This window comes from Monodelphis domestica, chromosome 6 (genome assembly GCF_027887165.1).
Source record: "Monodelphis domestica isolate mMonDom1 chromosome 6, mMonDom1.pri, whole genome shotgun sequence".
NCBI lineage: Eukaryota > Metazoa > Chordata > Mammalia > Didelphimorphia > Didelphidae > Monodelphis > Monodelphis domestica.
The window spans coordinates 32,514,768-32,538,941 of record NC_077232.1 but is presented as its reverse complement, the minus strand read 5'-3'; the positions used below and the strand labels follow the sequence as shown (position 1 = coordinate 32,538,941).

At 37.8% G+C, this 24,174-nt stretch overlaps 1 long non-coding RNA gene across 1 annotated transcript in view; it reads right to left on the bottom strand.

Moving 5' to 3' along the window:
• Positions 1 to 829: 829 nt before the first annotated feature.
• The window catches only part of LOC103097846 (uncharacterized), a 54,631-nt gene continuing 31,286 nt past the window's right edge, over positions 830 to 24,174 (bottom strand). Inside the window, exons 4-5 of the long non-coding RNA XR_001623137.2 lie at positions 7,798 to 10,038; positions 830 to 5,374 (exon numbers count right to left, since the gene is read on the bottom strand). This is a non-coding gene — a long non-coding RNA (uncharacterized LOC103097846). The remainder of the gene's footprint in view (positions 5,375 to 7,797; positions 10,039 to 24,174) is intronic.

Sequence of the window (24,174 nt, the reverse complement as noted above, 5' to 3'; positions counted from 1 at the left end):
CTGGACAGAGAGACCTTGGATCCTCAGAGAGGCCGCTGGATGGACCTCACTACCATTCAACTCCTCCTTTCCCTATTATAAACCTTTCCTTATCCTCAGTACCTCTTCAATCCTCTACAATTCCTTTGACTATTACAATTAGTATTGTCAGAGGAAGAACTTGAACCCAAATATTTCTGACTATTCCACAATACTATCTCTCTCACATGAGATTACTTTATATCATTTTAATGTACTCTATATTTGTTCATCTCTGAATACATTTTCTATCTTCAGTAGAAAGTAAGCTCCTTGAGTCTATGACCTGTTTTGTTATTGTTGTTTTATACCCATCACCAAGAACAGTGCCTGGCACACGGTAAGTACTTAATAAATGTTTGCTGAAATTGTTTAATTTTTCCCCAAATCCCCACTCCCCCAAACTGGAGCCCTAATGATCATTGTAGAAGGAGGTTTGGCACTGGCCAGCCTTTATGACAATTTGGGTCAGTTATTAGCAGAAAATAACTGTGTGTGCAGGAGTGTAAGACTCAAATTAGTTGTCTCTTAGAAAAGATAAAGAATCAAATCAAACACTATATGTATGCATTCCACTCTTCTGCAAATATTTGTTGATGCGTACAAACTATTAACACTGATGGAGGGAATTAAAACATGATCCAAAAGCTGCTTTGGATCAAGTCAAACATCAGATATTAATCTCCTACTAATCCAAAAGAAATATTAACTTGCTCTTTGATGATAACATTTTTCCTGAAGAAAGAGTTTATTCTCATTATGCTCACTACTTTCCCCTCCCACCCCTATATCTCCCTGCTCCAGTTGAGGGATATTCATTATACCACCATTTGCAAAATAAGTTTTGAACATTTGAGCAATGTGTTGATGAAACGGCACATTAAGTCCCTGAGTGAGACAAGAACTAGAGGAAGCTTGGAGAACAGCCCCATGATCTCTTCCCAGCTGTATACTAGCTGAGGTCATTAAAGGACAGAAAATGAACAGAGAGAGACTCAGGTCCCTGACCTAATGAAATTGTTAAGGGTAAATTTAGGGGTTGAGACTGAATATAAATTTAGTTGGTCACCAGGGATTTAAATTCTAAATCCCAATGAAATATTCAAGTCAGAATGGAATTTATGCAGACAGTTTATTTACAATAGAAGGAATAAATTAAGAATGAGAGAGAAAGGGAAAAGAGAATTGAATTGCTCCAGCCTGGGTTAAGCCAGGCAGGAGTTCAGAGGCCTCAGCCAAGGGGTCCCTCCAGAAGCCAGGGGAAAAGGGAGTTAGCCTTATAACTCACCATGTGACCGTCTCAAGGAAAGCAGTCTGAGATATCACGCTGAGCTCCTCCAGGGTCAAGTTCCAGGGCCAAGTCCATCAAGCATCCCTCTCACAGGAAGTGACACGAAATATAAAGACAGTTCTTTACATCACTTCCTGTGTCTCACATGTACCAATGGTGGCTTAAGCTTGGATTAGGACAGCCCAGGGGATCAATCAGTTGTTTCTGATTTGTCACTTGCTAGCACATGTCGGTCATAGGCCTTTCTTCCCCACACCCAATCCTTAAGTGGGGGTGTATACATTCCTGGTTGCTAGAATTCTAAAGACTAAGCATGGTGGAATAAAACTAAAATTCACAAAATGCACACATAGATCCCCACATTTTGGTCCCAGGAACATAATTAGAGGTTGTACCTATAGATTTCTACTTTGTGGAGGAAAGAAATATCCTCCATTCTGATCTTAAAGCACTGATACTCCTCTGAGGTCTGAGATCTCTGTCTTCTCTCAGGAAATATATTGATCAAACAATTAATCAATCAATGAAAAATACATTATTTAGACAATGAGATTTCAAATTCCTATCTCCAACTTTCCCTATGTGATAGTGAAATCACTTTTAAAGACTGATATATATTAATTTAAGGTCGCCAAGGAATTCACTTATGAAATTCCTAAATGAAACACTCAAATCAGTATGGAGTTTTATGGCAGTTTAATTACAATGGGAGTAAAAAGAAGAAGAGAGAGAAGGAAAGAAGGGGACAAGGAAAGAGGTTAACTCAACCTTCTGGCAGAGCCAGAGGGAGTCTAGGCCTTGGAAGGCCAAGGTAAAGAAGAGAATCAGTCCTTTGACTCATGTGACCAATCTGAAGGAAAGCTGCCTGCGGGCCTCCTCCCTGTTCGAGCTCCTAGAACAAACTGGTGCCTAGCCCTGTCCCTAAGAAGTCAGCAAACTCCAGAGGCTGTTCTCTACCTCACTTCCTGCACCTCACACGTGCCAATGGTGGCTCAAGCTTGGCTTGGGACAGCCCAGGTGGGCAGTTAGTTATTTCTGATTTGCCATTGACTAACACATGCCCATATAGTGTGGGTGTGCACAATTTTGGGTGCTAGACCAAGCAAGATGGAGATTTAAAAATCACACCTAATAACCTACTCCTTATCTGCCCTATAGGTCTACCCTCTTTATATTGACTGAACTCACCAAAATCAGTTTTAGAAAAAGAATTCTAAACATTCATACCTTGGTACCCACTAATCATTCACCTCTTTTTATCTGGTGGAGGGAACATGGAAAACCCTAGAGCATTTGACTTCATGTCAAGAAAACCTATTCAAATCCTGCCTTTGGCACTTACTATGTGACTCTAAGGAAGTCAGCTAGCATTTCTGTTTCAGGCAATTCTCTAGGACAAATCTACTAAGGCACAGATGAGTCATTTCTCTGTTGATAAAAGGGTTTCCCACACCTAGTTCCTAGGCTGCCCTTCTTCCTCACTTCTGACTCTTAGAATCACTAGTTTCCTCCCAAACTCATCTCAAATATCACTTTTTATTGTTCACTCCTTTCAGTCATGCCCAACTTTTGGTGACCACATTTGAGGTTTTCTTGGCAAAGATACTAGAGTGGTTTGCCATTTCCTTCTCTAGTTCATTTAAGAGATGAGGAAACTGAAGAAAATAAGGTTAAGTGACTTGTCCAGGATTATACAGCCAGTAAGTGTCTGAGCCCAGATTTGAATTCACAAAGATAAATCTTCCTGACTCTAGGCCTGACACTCTTTCCACTGAGTCAGATACTTGCCTCTTACATGATGTTAATGCCTTCCCCCCAAAAAAATACTCTGTATTTATTATATATCTATTTTATAAATACTTACATGTATATCTTATGCCCTCCAAAAGAATACAAGTCCCCTTAGGGCATGCTCCATTTCATTTTTGTCTTTGTATTTGCATGGCACAGTGCTCCAGTGCCTCACATGTAGAAGACATTTAGTTTGCTGATTGCTCAATTGATTGAATGAATAAGAGACTGCTGAAATTACCAATCCTTTGCTAAGTTCAGTGATTTTTCAGTATAGTTTCAATTGCTTTCCAGAATGGAATAGACCAACTAAAAGTTCCACCAAGAGGGCACCAGGAAAGCTGCCTTCTTGCAGTTTCTTCAGCAATTGTCATTTTCCATTTTTGTCTTCTTGGTCAATCTTAAAGATATGAAATAAAATGTGCATTATAACTCTAACATACCTGGAACAAAGAAATGTATTTATATACCAATATTCTTTTGGCAAAGCTATTTACATGCAAAGTAGTGAATATGATAGCCTATAAAGAATTAAAGTTGTCACTCACCTAAAGGGCAATACATGGTCAGTGAGAATAGATTTCAGGAAGCCTCCAGTAAGGAAGTTTTAAAAATAAACAATATAGAGGATATTATCAAAAAGTAGTATGACCTGGAAAAAGAGATTAGCCTGTGTGGTCATTGTGATTTGTTAAAAATGTATCATAGGTATGTCATAGTTCCAACAAACATATTTACAACATGGAAGTACTTAGGCTAAGTGGGCCCAGTAATCATAAAGATGTAAGCAACACCACAGTCTATATTTTTTCACTGCCCTGACTTACTCTGATCCTATGTCAAACATGTAAACAATCTTATTTCTTGATTAGAAGAGGATCTCCACTGTCTGGAGCAGCCATGCCAATAACCAACTCCTGGAATCCATAATTATCACTTCAAACATTCACCCAATATGTAGTCCCAGTTATAAAACTTCCATCAAAGACTAGGATTTATAAGCAACCCTAGGGAATTTTTCCACCATGTCTGTATCTGATTAAGAATGCTCCTCCCACATTTGATACCCATATCCTATTCCTATCAAGTCCACCTTTAAGGTGTAAGACTTCTCCATTCAGACTCCCCTGAGGGTCTCTTCACTGAGACTTTGCTAATTTACACATCTCCTTCACATAAGTGGACCTGATCCTATAGTGAGCATATATGTTGTTTTCATTTTTAACTATGCTTGCATAGTTATAAACCCTCATGCTTCTACTAACATCACAAGTACCAACTTTCTGCTTTAATACAAACTGTAAGGCCAAATTGGGCAGCCAGTCATTTTTAGGGAAATAAATAGCTGAGGGACAGCCCATGTACTTCATATATCTACAGAAAGGCCTCAAGCATGTTGAATGGAGCCCCAGTGGACAATTTACAGAACCCAGAAAAGAATCACATAGGACAAAAAGGAATAGATGGGCGCCATTGGAAGAAAAGGAATAGAGTCTGCACCATTGGAAGAAACACCTACATCAATTACAGATCCAATGAAATATCAATGTAGTTGAATAAGAACTGGAGTTGGAATCATGATTCCGAAATTTGCTAGCTGTATAACCTGGAATGAGTCACTTCATTCCTTTGAACTTCAGTTTTCTCATCTGTATAAAGAGATGTTTGATCTCCATTATCTCTGATGCCCTCAAATTATCATTCCATAATCAACTTATTAATTAAACAAGAATTTACTAAGTCTACATTCCAATCACTGTGAGAGACACTTGGGATATAAGACAAAATATAATTCTGTGAATCCTAGTACTTTTTGGAAATGACTTGACAGGTGTTTGCTTTTAACAACTGGAAAATTATTTCATTGCCATTATCTTCAGACTTTGAATGTTTAGTTTAATTATATCATTAATAATTATCATTCCATTTTACTATTATGTATAGTCTACTCCTGCATACAGAGAATGTGCAGACAGAAAGTTGGAGAAAACACTAAGACACAGTAGAAAGTAAAATACATTTGGATACAGAGGACCTGGACTTGAATCTTGGCTCTGCCACTGATGATTAGTATGACCTTGTGAGAAGTGTTGGACTTGACTTCTGAGGTCTCTTCTAGTGTTAAATCTCTGATCCTATAATCCTTCATGCTTCAGCACCGTGGACAGTTTCTTCTCTTTGCTTGGATATTTTCCTTGTACTACATAATTCTTAGCAGACACCACAAACTCCCTAATCATGACAAAGGTAACAATGTCTGCTTTGTTGGATATCCTATAAGGAAAAGAATAATTAGACAGCTGAGCAAGGGTTATTTAAAGAAAAAGGCCATGGCTTGAACATCATATACTAAAGTCCTGGAAATTTAGCCTCTCTTGAAAAGCTGCCCAACTGAAAGATGCGCATTGAAGTAGATATTCTCTCTTACCAGAACAAAGTTATTTCCTCTCATTGTTAATACCAATGGTATGGATCATTTGTTCAAATTTCCATTAACCAAGCTCCTGAAGTATTCAAGATTTTAAATATTTAAGATTCAAAGAAAGAAGAATGTTTGATCTACTGCTGTCTTTGTCCTTCAGATCCAATAGCATATGAATACACTTTTTTCAAATGCATGTCCCCCAAATGAAACCATGCATGTTTCTTATCATTATGTTCCCTGAGGAGCACATAGGCTATTCACTCCTTCATTCAGCAAACATTTTCTGAGAGTTTTATGCTAGGTTAGTAACAATTTCCATGACACCTTGTGATTATAGTACTTTGTACAAGATCTGTTGTTATAATCCACAGCATGAGCCTGAGTCTCTTCAAAGAAGTTGGACACATACTGAGCTTTATTCCTGTCATCCAACCCCTTTAAACACAAAAGAAAAAGGAGCTGGTACAAGGGAGCAAAAAAAGTAACTTGAGTTTTCAATTAGATTCAACAAGCATTTGTAGATTCCTATATCCACATCCACTAAAATCTTAGTCTCATGCCTCCTTGTGGTGTGGAAATTCAACTCTTAAAGATTCTACTGAAGGAATACATATTATGTCAAGTCCAAAGGATATGGAAAGTCTTCACAATCAGGGCAAGAGACAATCTGTTGTCTGAAAAGGAGTTTCAGTAAGTTCTGATAAAGTCATCATCACCACAGTTGACCACTGGATTATGTGAAGATCTTGTCCACACTGAACTGTCATGGACCATCACATAATAAGAAATTGAAAACTGCACCAGTGGAGGGAGGACTCAAACCAAAAAATGCTTCAATTATTAAAGAACAATGTACTAGGCATTTCAGGTGGAGGAGAATGGATATACACAGAGTACATTTTTTTGTAGACTTGAACTACTTCAGGTACATAGACTTTGAAATATTTTCACCCAATCCTAAATTACTAGGTCCTCTGTCTCAAAGCATTTTCAAGTCTAAATTTCAGCAAAGGTCCAATGATAGAATTCTATAACCATCGAACATAAAAATGGAGAGAAGGAATGTCAATGATCATTTTACCAAAATTGTAATTTGTGGTAATAATATGTATATCATTATTGATAGTCCATATATAAGAAATGACCTTAAAAACATAACCAGGAAATTTATCATTAGATGAGTCAATTCAAGGTGAATATTAGGAACAACAGAATAGCCCAACTCAAGAAATGCTAAAAGACCTAGATTGGAAGTTCTTAGACTTTTAATGTCAAAGACTCCTTTGACAATCTGGTAAAATCTGTGGACCTTTTCTCAGAATCATGTTTTTAAATTCATTAAATAAAATGCATAAGGAAATACATACTCCTGGCCTAGAAGAAGGCCTCCAGCTCTTTTGGCTGAGATCATTTGTGAAAGATTTGTAGGATATGGAAAAATGCTTCAAAGCATTAATAACAAGAAAGTTATGCTTTTTAACTCTTAGATTTTACTTCAGATCCATAAAATTGGCCAAGATGGTAAAAGATGGAAACAGTACTCAGGATCAGAGTGGCTATGGGAGACTAGATCATTAATGTATTGTTAGTATAGCTATGGATTTCAAGAAACAATTTATAATTAAGAGAGAAGTCATTAAACTGTTCATACCCTTTGACCCGGTGTTTCCACCAATAGGCAGGTCCCCCAATGAGGTCAAAGACAGGCTTCTGTACTAAAGGTACCAAAAAAAAAATCTCAGCCCTCAAGGAGTTTTCATTCAAATGAAGGACACTTCATAAACTAGCCATTCCACACACCTCTCCAGGCTTCTTACAACTTAATCCCCAATCATACTCTTCAATCCAGAGACACTGACTTTGTGGCTATGCCACAAAGAAAATAGACCATCTCTTCGCTCAGGGAATTTTCTCTAACTATTCCCCATGCTTGAGATGCTCTTCCTCCTCTATTCAAAAACTGACTTCTTGGCTTCATTTGAGCCCTATATAAAATCCCATCTCCTCTGAATCCTAGTCCCTTGTTTTTATTAATTACTTATTATTTAGCCTATAGGCATCTATGAGATATTCCAGGAGGACTAGCTCTTCTGGTGAGAGGGATTGTAGAGCACTTTTCAGTGTTGCTCACTTTGTTTTTTGTTGCTCAATTTGGTGTACCCCATTCACCATACTCCCACCTATAGCTCCAAAAGTTATAGCATGTACTACAGCAGCTACTATCTTGGCTGACAGGCTAAACCAGATTGAGGATAATTGATGTACTTCAAACCTGTTGGTAAGCCAGGGGTGTGTCTACCCCAAGCATGTGAAGACATCCCCCAGAAGAATAGGTGGATAAGAACGTTTTGCCATGAAGGCAGTTGAAGCAGGCATTCTGGAGTACTTAGAGTTTGATCAAACACAGAAAATGCCAAGGTCATCCACTGCCATCCTAGACCATTGCCAGTTATTCTTGACTTTTGTCTTGCCACTGGACTTTGATGCTTCTGGAAGAGAAAATGAAGTTGATGACTTTGGGCAATTCTGCCTCACTTAAATCCAATTTATGTGTAAGTCAAGACATCACACCATGAGGTCATTGGTCCTCTTTGAAAATTAAGGATGAATAACATATCCTATATATAGCTTGCATTGTGTATATTTGTTTGCATAATGTTTCCATCATTACATTATACACTCATTGAGGGCAGGGACTATCATCCCATTTTGTATTTCCTAGCACTTAGCACAGTACTTGTCCTATTGTGCTTATTTAATAAACACTGATTGGTTTTATTGATTATAGTAGTGCAATGGATTTAACACCAGACCTGGAATCAGGAAGACCTGAGTTCAAATCCAGCCTCAAACACTTCCTGGCTTTGTGACCTTGTACAACACAATTAACCTCAGTCTCAGTTTTATCATCTGTTAAATAGGGATAATAATGGCACTAATCTCTCAGGGATGTTAGAAGATCAAATGAGATAATAATTATAAAGTGTTTAGTGCAGTGTCTGGCACATACTATATAAATGCTGGCTATTATTACAAACATATATACAAAACACACACAAGACAATTTTGAAGAATATATGAAAGAAACAAAGTTTTATTTTATCATAAGACAATTATGAAAATCAGAAATTCAGAGAAGCAAGGGAAGAGATATTAACTGAAAAAGAGGGAAGAAGATAGAAGCAGTTGAAAATATGCATCATTATTACAATAATATAGACAAAAACATCAGTAAAAAATTCTGATTAATTTTAATTGGCAATTCTTATCCAGAAGAACAAACAATGAAACACAATTCTTTTCTCTCACTAGAGAAATAGGGGACTCTGGGAACAGAATATATCATATTCTTTCATTTAGAGTTGCTACATTGATTGGTTTTGTTTCACCATTTCTCATCACCAAAAGAAAAAGTTCAATGGAGCAATGTATACCAGGGAATTACTGTGATTTAAATTTAAAACAAAAAGATTCAATAAAATACATTGATGAACTCATGGATCCAGCAAACTACTATCAAAGAAGACTACTTGTAAAGTTAGCCAGAAAAAGTTAGAAGGAAGAACATTTTATTTTATTCTATTCAAAGAGGTTAACATTGTATTGAGATTAAATAAATCCCATTCCTATTAACAGAGCCACTATTTAGTCACTGATCACTTGTAGTTACAGGAACACTCATCCAACATGCCCAAGAATGCACCAATAAGCTTAAGGGTCATCCTTGAACTAGCATCAAGGGTCTGCTGAATTGCACCTGTTTACAGCGGGGAATTCCTTTCCATTCTAAGCAACTACTCCTAATCCTTGACTTCAACTTCTTTGAATACCTTTCTCTAAGAGCCAGATATCTTTCTGGTTCAAGTTTGCCAGAAGCCTTTTTCAGTTGGCATTCAGTATTCAATTGGTAAAGATTAAGAAACACTTTCGAACAGGTGCCAGGAAATGAATTAGTGGCATTTAAAGAAGTTATTTTTCAGTCTTCTAAAAGTAATCTGTGGGGCTCAGATTTCCCCAACTGCTGTGATTGATGTGGAGCTTCATAGACTGTTAAACCCTCCAGGAATCTTGGAAATCTATCCTTATTTTATTTTAATCCTTTTCATGTATTCTCTGTTCTAGACAGTCAAATCTACTAGCTGTTCTCATTCCTGATATTCCATCTCCCACTTCCATGTCTTTGCACAGGTGGTCCCCCATCTCTGGAATGCATACCCTGCTGACCTCTGCCTCTTGGATTCTCTAATGTGTTTCACGAAACATTCTAGGTGCTTATCTCCTCTATGATGCCCTGGCTATTCATTCTCTCCTCTTCTTGAAATTATTTCATCCATACATTGGTTTAACTTATTTATATGTTACCTCCTTCCCATAGAAAGAAGTTCTTTTAATGCAAAGGTTTTGTATCCCAGGGCTTAGCATGATGTCTTGGCCATAGTAGATCCTTAATTCATTTTTGTTGAGTTGAATGGAAGCTCTGAGATGATCAGACAAGATCTCCTGGATCTTGAATCTAGAATAGGGGATTTACAAATAAGGAGCACTCGGTTCAATTCAATTTAACCAACATTTATTAAGCAATTACATTGTACAAGCCCCTGTCCTCCAGGAGCACACAGTCTACTCAGTGGATACAACATAAAAGAATACAGAAATAGAAGGCTGAAGTACACATGAAGGATATACAAAATAATTTCAAGAGAGCTTCCAGTCTCTCTAATATGTAAATCAGCATGCAAATGACTTAGTACCACTGCCATCAGAGTTCCCAGAGTAATTCATTTCTAATATTTATTAGTAGCAGTGATTTCACAGGTTCATTTGACATCTTTTTAAAAAGCATTAATCACATATTGTCATCAATTCAGAAGGCAATGCAGGGCCTTCTGGTTCTATTTTATATCACCAGGAGACTTCTGTCTCAATAAGACTGCTTGCATAATGCACTTGGCTAATAGCAGACCCATTCTGTTCATGTATATTAAGGATAGATTGAGTTGAGCAATACAAATAAATACTCAGAATGATAATCACCCTGAATCGAAATATGTATTCAGTAAGTTGAATAATAATGAATTTGACTGGGAGGGGGGGAGGACAAAATGCAGCTGGAGAGAGTCAGGATAGAGACATTCTGGGGGGAATCTGACAAATCAGGAATGACTAAGGAAATAACCACTCAGTTGTCCTCCATTCTCTGATGCCTCATCAGTGCAGAGAGATGATTGTGAGTTCTTAAAGACTGTGCAAGGAGAAAGAACAAGTTCATGGAGACTCTATTTACTAAAAGGGTTCGGAGTATGGACTCAAGGATGGACTGTAATTCATCTGAAGATCACTCTGAATACATGAAGAGTCTCATCACTAGGCACCCTTCAGAGAGGTGAATTTTTCAGTCACAGCCATTCGTTTTCTTTCTATTTTCATAAAATAATTCTATTTCATGTAGAAATAAAATTTAATAATTGCTATCTGACATTTTGTGATCCAGATTCTTTCCCCCCTCCCAGAAATGATAAACAGTCTGAGATGTTATACCAATGCTACCATGCAGTACATATTTCCCAATTCCTCATGCTGTGAAAGAAGACACATCACACAAATGAGAGAAAACTCTTGAAGGAAATAAGGTGGAAAGTGGTATGTTTTGATCTGCACTTAGATTCTGACAGTTCCTTCTATGACTGGATAAAAACATCATGCATGAGTCCTTGGGGATAATCCTAGAATCTTGTTGCTAATAGTTTAGTCCTTCACAATTTATCATCATATAATATTTCTATTGCTGTATACAGTGTTCTGGTTCTAGTCACTTCATTTTGTATCAGATCAGATAAGTCTTTCCAGGTTTTTCTGAACTCATTCTGTTTATCGTTTTTTATGAAACAAAAGTATTCCATTACAACTGTATGCCACAACTAGTTTGGTCATTCCCCAGTTGATGGGCATCCCCTCAGTTTCTAATTCTTTGCCTCTACAAAAGGAACTGCTATAAATATTTTTGCACATATATGTCCTTTTCTTTTTTCTTTTTTAAAAAATTCTCATAGAGGGTAAGGTTTAAAAAAAAGAAAAGAGCTATCATAGACTCTCCTGTAATCATAGATTTAGCACTGGAATATGTCTAACAGTTATCAAATATTTATTATCTCCTCAGTATGCCAGATACTGTGGTACATGCTAAGACAGTAATGGCGAAAATTTTAGAGATGGAATGCCCCCCCAGACCAAACGCCATGCCTGCCTCCCACCAAGTGCCAGGAGTGCCCTGCCTCCCCTCACTCCAAACAGAGGTAGGAGAAAGCACTCCCATTGGGCTGCTGAGTAGAGTGGAAGGGGATATGAGGAATGTCCTCCCTCAGTGAGTACAAGAGAGGTAGGGGAGTGGCCCAAGTGCACCACTCCCCCCCAACTCTGCCATCTATGAGCTGCCCACCTCACCCCCTGTGCACTCCCATTGGCTGCTAAGCAAGAGGGATGGATAATGGGAAAAAATGTCAGATACTTGCTGATTTTTTCCAAGTTCAGTCAAGTATGCTTAAGACATTTTCTTGACTCCTTTTTCTGCAGGAAGGCATCTAGAAAGCTAGTCATCAGAACTCAGATACCATTTGCAAAAAGCTGAGACTTTCATTGAAAGAATGACCTAAGTAATATTTAATTTGCCAGAAGACCCATACAACAGCCTATCACTTACCAGCTCTATTCCCTAGGGGCTAGTCAGTTCTTAGCCTTTCTAAACCTCTGTTTCTTCATCTATAAAAAGAAAATAATATTTTTCCATGGGACCTTTATAGCTCTTCCCAGTCAGACTAGAGTCCACTTTTTCATGCTTATTATGCATTACTTGCTTTCATACACACACTACAATTTCAGCTAAAGTGGCTTACCTCCTTTTCCTCTTCCCCATATATAACACTCCATCTCCCATGTCCATGCCTCTTTGCCCTGGGTATTTCCCATGTCTGGAATGTACTTTCTCCTCACTTCTGTCTATAAATCCTTCAAAGTTCAGCCCAAGGATCACTTCCTAGAACTTATTCTTTATATCTCTGGTTGTTAAGACCACCTTGCCCGGCAAAAAAATTGTTTTATATTTATTTATATTTTAATCTGTTGCTTCCCCTTTAATAGAGTCTTCTTGATGTCAGAAATTGTTTCTTTTTTTGTCTTTGTAGTACCTAGGGCAAAGGACAGCACATGCTTTTTGGTGGTGGTGTTCAGTCATGTCTGACTCTTTATGACCCCATTTGGGGTTTTCTTGGCATTAATATTGGAATGGCTTGAATAATGAAATAGTTTTCATTTCCTTCTCAAACTCATTTGATAAAGAAAATAGGGTTAAGAGGCTTGTGACACAACCAGTAAGAATCTGAAGCTGGATTTGAACTCAGGTCTTCCTGAATCCAGGGCTGGCACTCTATCCACTTCACCACCTAAATGACCAAAGGACTTAATAAATATTTGTCAAATTGACTAACTGACTGATTAGACTTTTACTACCTACCTTACAGAGTTATTGCATCTAAAAATCTGATGCATACAGTACTTTGTAAGCCTTAAATGCTATATAAATCCATGGTTTTACCTTTCTTTGTATTCCCAGTGCTTAATATAGTACCTAGCACATAGTAGGCATTTAGTAAATATTTGTTGACTGACTGAATCTTGGTGATTATCAGCTATTTACTCTCAAGGTACATCCTCCTTCCCTTGGAGGTTCCAGTGAGATTCCATGGAGTCACAGGACCTTGGGGCAGCCAGACCTGGGCTTCTAGGGAGCTGAGGGGAGCCAGATGCCCTTCAAGCTATGGGCTTTCCAGTAGCAGAAGCATGTTAAAGGCCCTGGCCAGTCTGCACCAGGTCTGCTTTGAGCACATCATCTGTCTCCTAATGGACTGTCAGCCTGATTTACAGAGGCAGCTGTGATGCATGTTGGTGATTTCAATCCAAAAATAACAAGGCCCAAGTGAAGGGAAGGTGGCATCTGGCCAGACAGATTTGCCATTTGGGACTAGCAAGGCCACCAAGACCCAATTCTGGTTCTGTCAGACCCTCCACCACTTAGCAACTGAGCATTTCTTTTTGTGTCCTTTTAACGTTTGTATGATGCCACCTTTAAACCAAAGTCTTTCTCCTCCATTCCATTGTACGTGTTGGGATCTATGTTTTTCCACTAAGCTAGATATGGCACAGAATAGTTAAGAAACTTGCCCTAATAGGGACAGTTAAGTGGTTCAGTGGATAGAGCACCAGGTCTAGAGGCAGGAGGTCCTGGGTTCTAATTTGGCCTCAGATGCTTCAGTTATGTAGCCCTGGGCAAGCCACTTCATCCTCACTGGCTAACCCTTACCACTCTTCTCCCTCAGAATCAATTGTAAGATGGAAGGCAAAGGTTTTTAAATGATACTTAAATGGATAGGCCGCAAAGTGAGGAATTTCATGACCCCAAAATCACCATACATACATACATACACACACATGGAGAGAGAGGAAGGAAGGAAGGAAGAAGGAAGGAAGGAAGGAAGGAAGGAAGGAAGGAAGGAAGGAAGGAAGGAAGGAAGGAAGGAAGGAAGGAAGGAAGGAAGGAAGGAAGGAAGGAAGGAAGGAAGGAAGGAAGGAAGGAAGGAAGGAAGGAAGGGAGGGAGGGAGGGAGGGAGGAAGGGAAGGAGGGAGGGAAGGAAGGAAAGAAGGAAGGAAGGAAGGAAGGAAGGAAGGAAGGAAGGAAGGAAGGAAGGAAGGAAGGAAGGAAGGAAGGAAGGAAGGAAGGAAGGAAGGAAGGAAGGAAGGAAGGAAGGAAGGAAGGAAGGAAGGAAGGAAGGAAGGAAGGAAGGAAGGAAGGAAGGAAGGAAGGAAGAGAAATTTGCCCTGTCACATAACAATTGGATCTAGGTCTAATTCTTGAATGGCAATTTTTCCCTTTACTCCCAACAAGCCCTCCATTCTTAATGGAGCCTCTCAACAACTCTATGAGGTAAGGTTCAGTCATTTCAGTCATGTCCAACCCTTTGTACCCACATTTGGGGTTTTACTGGCAAAGATAATGAAGTGGGTTTTGTTTTGTTTTTTGTTTGTTTGTTTTGTTTTGTTTTTTGCCATTTCCTTCTCCAGTTCATTTCACAGATGAGGAAATCAGGCAAACAAGGTTAAGCTTCTTGTCCAGGGTCACACAGTTCTCTATGCATTATAGTACCACCTAACTGCCTTAGAAGGTAGGTACTGCATATGTAACTATCCCAGCTTTACAGATGAGGAAATAATAGTTTGGAAAGTGAAAATAATTTGCCCTTATTGATGGAGTATATTTTTTAAATCGAGGGGAGCCTCCATAGCTCCCTTTGAAAGTTTAGTTTATTATTTTACAGCTTTCATGTTTTTTCAAAGTCTAATCTAAACTTGGGCTGCCCTGCATTGAAAAAATAATAAAAGAATTTGTTAGTACTTCAAGGTTTGCAAAGCAATCTATAAATATCATCTCATTTGATCCTCACAACAATCCTGAAAGGTAGGCACTATTATCATTCCCATTTTGCAGATGAGAAAACTGAGGCAAACAGAGGTTAAGCAACTTGCTCAGGACCACACAGGTAATAAATGTCTCTGACCAGATTTAGCTCAGGTATTCCTAAGTGAGAAGCAGCTGAATGGAAGAAAGGTAGGTTTATTAACAGAGCTGGGTTGGTCAGGTTGACCAGTAAGACCTAGAGAAAGGATTGTTTGATTACAAAATTAGTGATATATAATATGAAACATCAGTATCTAGCTTTGCTCCGTATGACTCAATGGTATCTCTAGCCTCCAAACAGGAAATATGCACAGGCAGACACACTGGACAAGTTACCTTCTGCCAAATTCCTGCTATTATCTGGGATATCTTTAATGTCTAAAAGGAAGCAATTAACCTTCTTTCATCAGACTTCTCTTACTGAAGACAGGCATCTGACCATGTCTGACCTCTGTACCTCAGCCAAGAAAAGTGACTTTTCCCCATAGTTCAGCCACACTTCCCACAGAAGTGTAGAATCCATTTATTTGGCCTCCAAGAAAGATCCGATTCAAGTTGCTGCCCTGCGGGGTTTTCTCATATCCAGACTAATTTCTCCTCACCTTGGTTTGCATGCCAGCCACTGCTGGGAATTCTCTACAGGCCCAGCAGTGCATTCTGGGAATTGGTATAAAAGGACGAAACTGTGAATTGCACTTGACTTAAATCTCCATCAGCAGCCCGACAAGAAAAGGAAGTTTGATTTGACGGCAGCAGGGCTTCCAAAAGCCATTTGTTAAAGCAATTCATTTCTGCCTTATAAATTGCAATTAAAACAAGGCCATTGGAGGCCAGCATAAGTCCTCAGTTTCACATTCTTTAAAAGGCACCAGACTGCACAGAAACTATGCTCAATTGCCTCTGTTCCATTAGAAAACAAATAGCTCCAGAACCTATAGGCAATGTTATGAGAGGCTGCTTAGGTAAACTGAATTGAATGAATGAGTGAGTGAATAAATGAATAAAAGAATAAACAAAAATGTATTTATTAAATGTCAAATACTGTGATCAATTCTGGGAATAGAAATATAGAAGTGAATCCCTACCTTCAAGAAGTTTGTTTGAAAAATTACAGGGATGATGAGTGGAACCATAAGAAAGTGGCTTAACATCATTCCTTTTCCAGGATCAGTGGGAGAGTTTACTGATTACAGTTCCAGATATGTGGAGAGCCATCATACCCCCACTGTTTGACATTGTCACAGTCTAGGATGATGAAGGCTACAGAGCAGCCTTCAGAAAAGATGAGGCACCCACTGAACCCCCTCTGTGTGACTTATCCCTCTAACTTCCCTTACTAATAGAATTGTTCTCTTCTCAGTACAGGAGAAATAACATAAGAGCAAATACTTACAGGGTTAACACACATATCCCCACTTTAACCCTCCCAGATTATTACACTAAAAAAAAAAAAAGATTACATTCACAGAATTAAAACTCAAACATTACCTCCTTCATTTTCCCTCTTAGCCCCACATCCACTGTTATAGCCAAACACACAAGCCTCAATCAATCACTCCTCTAGAAACATGAGTTACTGTACTTCACTGGTTTAGTAAGTTTGCAATAACCAGGCAACATCACCAAGTTGCCCTAATGAAACAAGAAAAATGTAGCTTGGAAATTGAGGAAATTCCTGATTCTGGTCTGTCTTAAATTGCCCTCTAACCCCATACCTACCTACAAAATGTTTCATTATCCATCTCCTACGTAATTGTGATTGATTGTGAAAAGCAACAATGATTCTCCTAGCTGGTCATCCCACAGGTCAGGGGGAACTTACCTCCAGATCACCCTGTCCATGTCATTCATCTCCATCACAAACCTTTCTGTGGAAGTAATATAGTGAATGATCACAGAATGTTGATTAAGTGATTTGTTCATGTGTGACATAATAAATTTATTATTTACTTAAAGGCTTAGAAAAAGGAGGAAGCATGGTATCCACCCCATCCCACTTTTGGACAACTCTCAAATATATAGGAAACATTCCCTTATGCCAAGCCTAGATCTCCCTTTCAGCTTTGTTCCATTGCTCTTGGTTCCCTTTAGGGACAAGTAGAGTAAGTCAGGTTTCTCTTTCACATGAAAAATCTTCAAATTCTTGAAGCTAGCTTTCATGTCACTACCACCACTTCCAGTACCACTTTCCTTAAGCCAACTCATCCTGAGGGTAAATACCCTGAGATACTAAATATAATAAGATCTCTAATCTCCTGGAGAACATGTTCCCATCCTAGACACCCTGATGATGTGAATGTGATCCAGTTTATTACTGTCCTTTCTAAAATCAAGTGCCCAGTAGTTGTTTGATCTGGTCAGAGCACAGCAGGATTATCATCTCTTTTAGACTAGAAAACCATGAGTCACAATACTCCTTTTTGGCTACCATATTGCACTGGTGGCTTATATTGAGCTTCTAATCCTCTAAACCCCTCTGGTCTTTTCAATACAAACTACTGGTCATCATTGCTTCCACTAATCTATACCTGGGCAATTGATTTCTTGACATTAAGTACAAGCATTGACATTTAAAACAAAGAGCTTACTAACTCAAAGTTATAAGAATACAAGTCATTCTCCAACTGATAAATGGTCAAAGGTAAAAAGGTAGTTTTCAAGTGAACAAATCAAAGCTAGTTATAGTCATATGAAAAAATGCTCTAAATCATTATTGATTAGAGAAAGGCACATTAAAGCAACTCTGAGGTACCACCTCACACATTAATTAATAAAACAGAAAAGGGAAATGACAAATGTTGGAGGAGTTATGGGGGAAATGAGAAACTAACGAATGCACTAGTGTTTGAGTTGTGAACTGATTTGTCCATTCCAGTGAATAATTTGAAATTATTACCAAAAAAACAAAAAAAAACTATAAAACTATGCATACCCTTTGATCCAGGAAGCACTACAAGTCTGTATCCCAAAGATATTTTTTTTAACAAGGAAAGGAACCTTTATATACAAAAATATTCAGAGCTGCTCTCTTTGTGATGGTAAAAAAATGGAAATTAAAGGGATACCCATCAATGGGAAATGGCTGACCAAGTTGTGGTATATTATTGTGCTATAAGAAATGATAATGATGCTTTCAGAAAAACCTGAAAAGACTTATATGAACTGATACAAAGTAAAGTGAGCAGAACTAAAAGAACAGTTTACACTGTAACAGTAATATTTTTTAATAATTGACTGAGAATGGCTTAGCTATTCTCAAAAGCACATTAATCTAATACAATTACAAAGGACTCATGATGAAAAATGCTATCTACCTCCAGAGAAAGAATTTATTTAATCTGAATGAAGATTAAAGTATATTTTTTCTTAGTTTTATTTTGTGTTGTATTTTCTTTCACAACATTTTAATATAGAAATACGTTTTGTATAATTATACATGTATAACCTATATTAACTTGCTTGTCTTATTAATAAGGAGAGAATTTAGAAATCAAAATGTTTAAATATGAATGTTTAAGTAAAATAATATGCAATTTGGGAAAACAAGAAATTTTTTTCAATTTTTTAAATTAACATTTTAACTCAATTAAATTAAATCTTAAAATATGGTACAATTGATATAAAGCTGACCCTGGAATCGGGAAAACTTAGATTTGAGTCCTACCTCTGACACATTCTAATTGTGCAGGAAGTTCACTTAAGTCTAGCACACCAGGTGAGTCTCCAATACTAAATTGCAGAGAATTTAATAACATGTAAAATAGAATTCACAAAAATTAATCCCATGCTGGTATTTTACAAATATCATCCCATTTGACATTTACAACCACAATGGGAGGTGGGTGCTGCTATTATTATCTCCATTTTACAGTTGAGGAAACGGAAGCATATAGCAGTTAAGTGACTTATATAGAGTCACACAGCTAGCAAATATCTGAGGTCAAATTTAAACTCAGGTTTTCATTACTCCAGGCCCAGTGCTTTATATATTGCACCACCTAGCTGCTTCTAAAGAAACCACAAGTCTGAACAAAAAAGATTCAACTCCACCTTTCTAGACAGAACAAAGACTAGAAGATGGAAGCCCAAGGCTATCAAAGAGAGAGATTCTGAGCATAAAAGAAACACCTATAAAGACAGAAGAAAAGAGGGTCAGCTAGTGGAAGAAAGGAGTTTCTTATTCTTTCTGTCTTAGAGGTAGGAAGTCACAGAATCCTATACTTCTGCATCCATAGAAGTATTTTTTTTTCCTCTCTTGGGACTTGCTACCTTAAAAGCAACAGTATATAAGACACCATCATTCTCATATCCACTGTCAACTTCTGCCCTTATCATGAACCTGACTCTATCATCAGAGGAGTGTAGTTTCCAGTTATAATGGTTCAGTAACAAAAGAAGTTTGGTGGAAAGTGAAAAACAATGGGATACCAATGAAGGCAATACTGGCTCTTGGAAATGAGAGGAGAGGTTCTATTTGTTCAGTAGTCATGTGGCTTATCTTAGTTTCTAAGTTCCTGACTCAAACTGCCTCTCTCAAAGTTAGTGAATCACCAGAGCTCTTTCCTCTTGCAGATGGAATCAAAATATTCATTTCTCTTTGACAGTATTCTCATTTCTTTTGTCTTCTTCCCATCTCTCTGATTTCCTGCCTGCCCCCCCCTCTCCCTCTCCCTCTCCCTCTCCCTCTCCCTCTCCCTCTCCCTCTCCCTCTCCCTCTCCCTCTCTCTCTCTCTCTCTCTCTCTCTCTCTCTCTCTCTCTCTCTCTCTCTCTCTCTCTCTCTCTCTCTCTCTCCCTCTCCCTCTCCCTCTCCAAAAAATGCCCCTTTCAAGGTGACAAAGAAGATGACAGAGCAAGATCCAGTGTCATTTATCTCAATTGGTCATATTCCAATTCTAATCAATCAATAAACTTTTATTAAGTATTTTCTACTGCCAGACACTATCCTAAGCAGATACAAAGGCAAAAATGTAATGAAAATTGCTGGTTTAGTTCCTCAGTAGACTGGTTGTCTCTGTTCTGTGGTCATAGACCATACTCCTTGCCTCCAAAGGTCATCTTGTGAACATAAGCTGTTAGTTAGGCACATAGGAGACTGATCAAAAGAGTCAGAATGACTCATCATACAGCCATCATCACTACTCGTGAAATGAGCCAACATCTATGCCCTAAAGTTGGTGGGTCTGTAGTAATTTTTCTACGTGCAAAGGTTAGCTTATTATTACCAGTCTTGATCATAGCCCTCCTTTTCAGAGGAGATATCCACTGCCCAAGAAAATGGTCCTAAGACAGATATCCTGGAAAATCCACCCAAAGCAGATTATACTTTCTACCTACTCATGACTATCTAAAAATGTCCTTGAGAACATTCACATTGGAAGCCCTACCACACAGAGACAGTGGAAGTCACTGGGCATCTCACCAAAAAACCTGAAAGTTCAAAGAGAATCTGAAAAGAAATCATATAGGCTTAGTAACCAGTTATGGTATAAGTTTTTTGACCATTTGTTCTTGGGAATAAGAATTTGAGTAAATCTCTTACTCTTTGGAGGTTAAGGTTTTCTCACCTGTACCATCATCTAGATAATATATAAAGTCTCTTCCAGCTCTAGCATTTGTGTGAGTCTAGAGCAACTTCAACTAGATATATGTAATACTTCCTCATAGGTTTCTACAGAAGGGGGTGGAATTGGTCACTCCATGTGTCAACACTGTCTTTAATCAAGCTGTCATTTGGGTGCTTGTGGCAAAATGGTTTCTAAGGGCATGGTCAGTCCATAGAGTTGAGTTCTATCATCTTAAGAACGATAGAAAAATTTGGTACTTCAAAGATCAGTGGTTCCATCTTTGTGAACATTCCCTCTTCCAACATGTAGCACAACCCCACTATAACTTGGTGAATGATCTTTGAGAATTTCAATGGCCAAAAAATTTCTCATACTACAATCAATATATAAATGCATTTTTCCAAAGACTAGTACCTAGAAGATGGGCACACAGTTCATTACTAGACCTCTACTCAAAGTCATTTTGTCTTATTAGGATCTTGGTAAGAAAAAATAGGACTTGTAATTAAATATTTAATTAGGACTGGTGCAAACTTTGAGAAAGCAGGGTTTGTTCAATGCCACAAAGAATAATCAGAGAAGGAAGGAGATAATGATTGAAGAAAACCAAAGAAAAATAATCAGATTCATGTTACAGTATAGTTCAGGTTACAATTCAGATTCCGGTTAAAATGGCTACAAGTTAGGGATAGTCATGAGGGTCCAGGACTGGGTAGAAATGACATATCAAGTAAGATCATTGAACCAAATATAAAATTGTATGTGAAAGACATTTACAAACTACAGGATCGTGTATAAATATAAGATATCACCATTTAAATAGAAGATATCGCCAATCAATGAATTAACAGACATTTGTTGAGAAATATAATGCAGGGTCATGACCCTGAGAATAGCCACTCCAGGAAGGTGTGTTCAGACACCCTAAAAACCAAGAAAATACAGGATAAGTAGCCAAAAGCATCAGTATAACAAGGAAAATGCCAAAAATTAAAAAAAGAAGAGAACAAAGGCAACAATACAATTCAGAAATTCTTAAACAAGGCTTTAAATTCTTAAGTCTAAACATGGCTATAATGATTACCTGACAGGATTGTCATACGACCCTAATGAAAATTATTGGAACATTTGGGTGTGCTTGTCACACCCGAACCACAAACAGGATTAATTACTAGTGCTGTGAATTTAAGCAACATGCCATTTCCCTGCTTGCCACCAGGTGGTGCTTGAAGGTTGAGCTACAACAGCTCACTGCAAATTGAACGTGAGTAGATAAATCAATCACCTTCTAGTGCTCTAGATCTACATATGAACTAATTCTCCAGAATCCTGATTTATTATAATGGTTTTGGTAGCCTTTACTCAAGGCTCTCAGGTATTGCTTCTGTTCTCAGTGGTCCAAAGAATTCACTCACTCCACAATTAAACTAAAAGAAATTTACAAAAATGAAATTAAAAGTAAATTGTAAAAGTGATTTACAATCTGGAAGTACCTTGAGTAGCAACAGTTCTCTTACAGTAAAGTCTGAATTTATAATCTGCTTCCCAATAACCCTGTGACATAAGGTATTATTATCTCTATTTGCAGATAAAGAACCTGAGGTTCAGATCAGTTAATGAATTAACAGACATTTGTGAACCCCCTGCTAAAGCATAAATGCTATGTACTTGAGACAAAAGGAAAAATGAAGCACTCCCTTCCCTCAGGGTGCTTACATTCAGCAAAGCTGGGGATTTAATTTTTAATCAGGCCATTACATTGAGAATTATTGGGTTTGATCTCAAAAATAACAAGAAATAGAAAAGCAACTGCTTGACTACAGGAGTGGAGGGGATATGACTGAGGAGAGACTCTAAACGAACACTCTAATGCAAATTCCAACAACATGGAAATGGGTTCGAGTCAAGAACACTTGTGATACCCAGTTGAATTGCACGTGGGCTATGGGAGAGGGGGGGGAGGGAAGAAAAGAAAATGATCTTTGTTTCCAATGAATAATGTTTGGAAATGACCAAATAAAAATTAAAAATAAAAAAATAACAAGAAATAAAATATTTTGCATTTGCCCACACTTGGCAATAGAAATGAAGCAAAGATCAAATGTCTCTCTGAAAAGAAATTCAGTTTTATTTAGACATCCTTTTTTTCTTTCTTTTACTGTAGACCTATGAATTCAACAATTCAGAGGTACAAGACTGATAAGTTTTTTAAATCCTTACTTTCTTAGTAACAACTCTAAGACAGAAGGGCAAAGACAAGGCAAAAAGGGTTAAGTGACTTGACCAGGGTCACCCAGCTTGGAAGAATCTGAGGTCAAATTTGAACCCAGGTCCTCCCTACTCCATGTCTGGTGCTCTTTCCATTGGATCATCTTTCTCCCCCAACACTGATTATTTTTGAGCTGGGTTCATTGTTTGACCCAGATGAAAAATGAGAGATAATCCAGAAGGAGGCAGTGTGTCCTCTGCAGAGATATTCTGCTGAGTAAAAGTATGAAGACAACAAAGCTTTCTCAGTATCAGAAAATAAAATATTCACAAGTAGGAAATAATTCAATTGATCCACAATGGAAATCTCTTGAAATGAAATGGCAAAAAAATTAGTTTTAAGTGTTTGTTAGTTGAAAATCATATGTGAAATTTTCCTCTTTAACTGCATAAAATTAAATTTTAAAATTTGAATTGTAGAAAGCAGGAAGCTATTTTGACAATCTAATAAAAACAAAGCAAAGAAATCAGCTGGTGTCTGGCCCTACTCCAAGTCTTGGAGTTACATCTGTGGTTCCAAGAAGGAAAAAAAGATTACTAAGAAGAGCAACATTCACACTGATTTGCTTCAATTTGACATTTTTAAACTCTTGAATATATTTTGCATAACATTTATGTTTAAATATAATTTCTTAGGGTAGATTTATGTCTCATTCCCATCATTTTTTAAACACCATATCTGAGCAGAAGGGGGAATTTCAAGTGGGAAAATCAAAATGCTCCGAAAGGATTAAATCTCTTTCTTACATCATCTTCTACTGACTATGGAGTAGGAAACTTCACCAGCCAGGCTCCTGTTAGCAAACAGTCTTTAGCCAAAAGTACTCAGGATCTGGCATGAGCTTTGTATTTCTGGTAACCTCAATAGTCAGGCTTGAGAAAATGCCTTTTTTTTTGTCATGAATTTTTTTTCTTGTGCCAATTAATTTGAATTTTCTATTTTTTTATTGAAATTTTAATTCATTTTTATGAATTTTTTCCATCCCAGCATGGTGCTTTCTCTTGGCATACATATCAAAATGCAGTTAGGTGGTACAGTAGATAGAGTGCTGGTCCTGGAGTCAGGAAGACCCGATTCCAAATTCAGCCTTGGACAATAGCTGGGTGACCCTGGCCAAGTCATTTAACCCTGTTGTCTTTAGTTTCCTCATCCATAAAATGAGTTGAAAAAGGAAATGGCAAATCACTCCAGTATCTTTGTCAAGAAACCCTAAATGGGGTCACAAAAAATAAGATATGACTGAAAAATAGCTAAACAACAAAATCTTGAGTCAATTTGGAAAAAACAATAGTGTGCCAGGCAGGTATCAG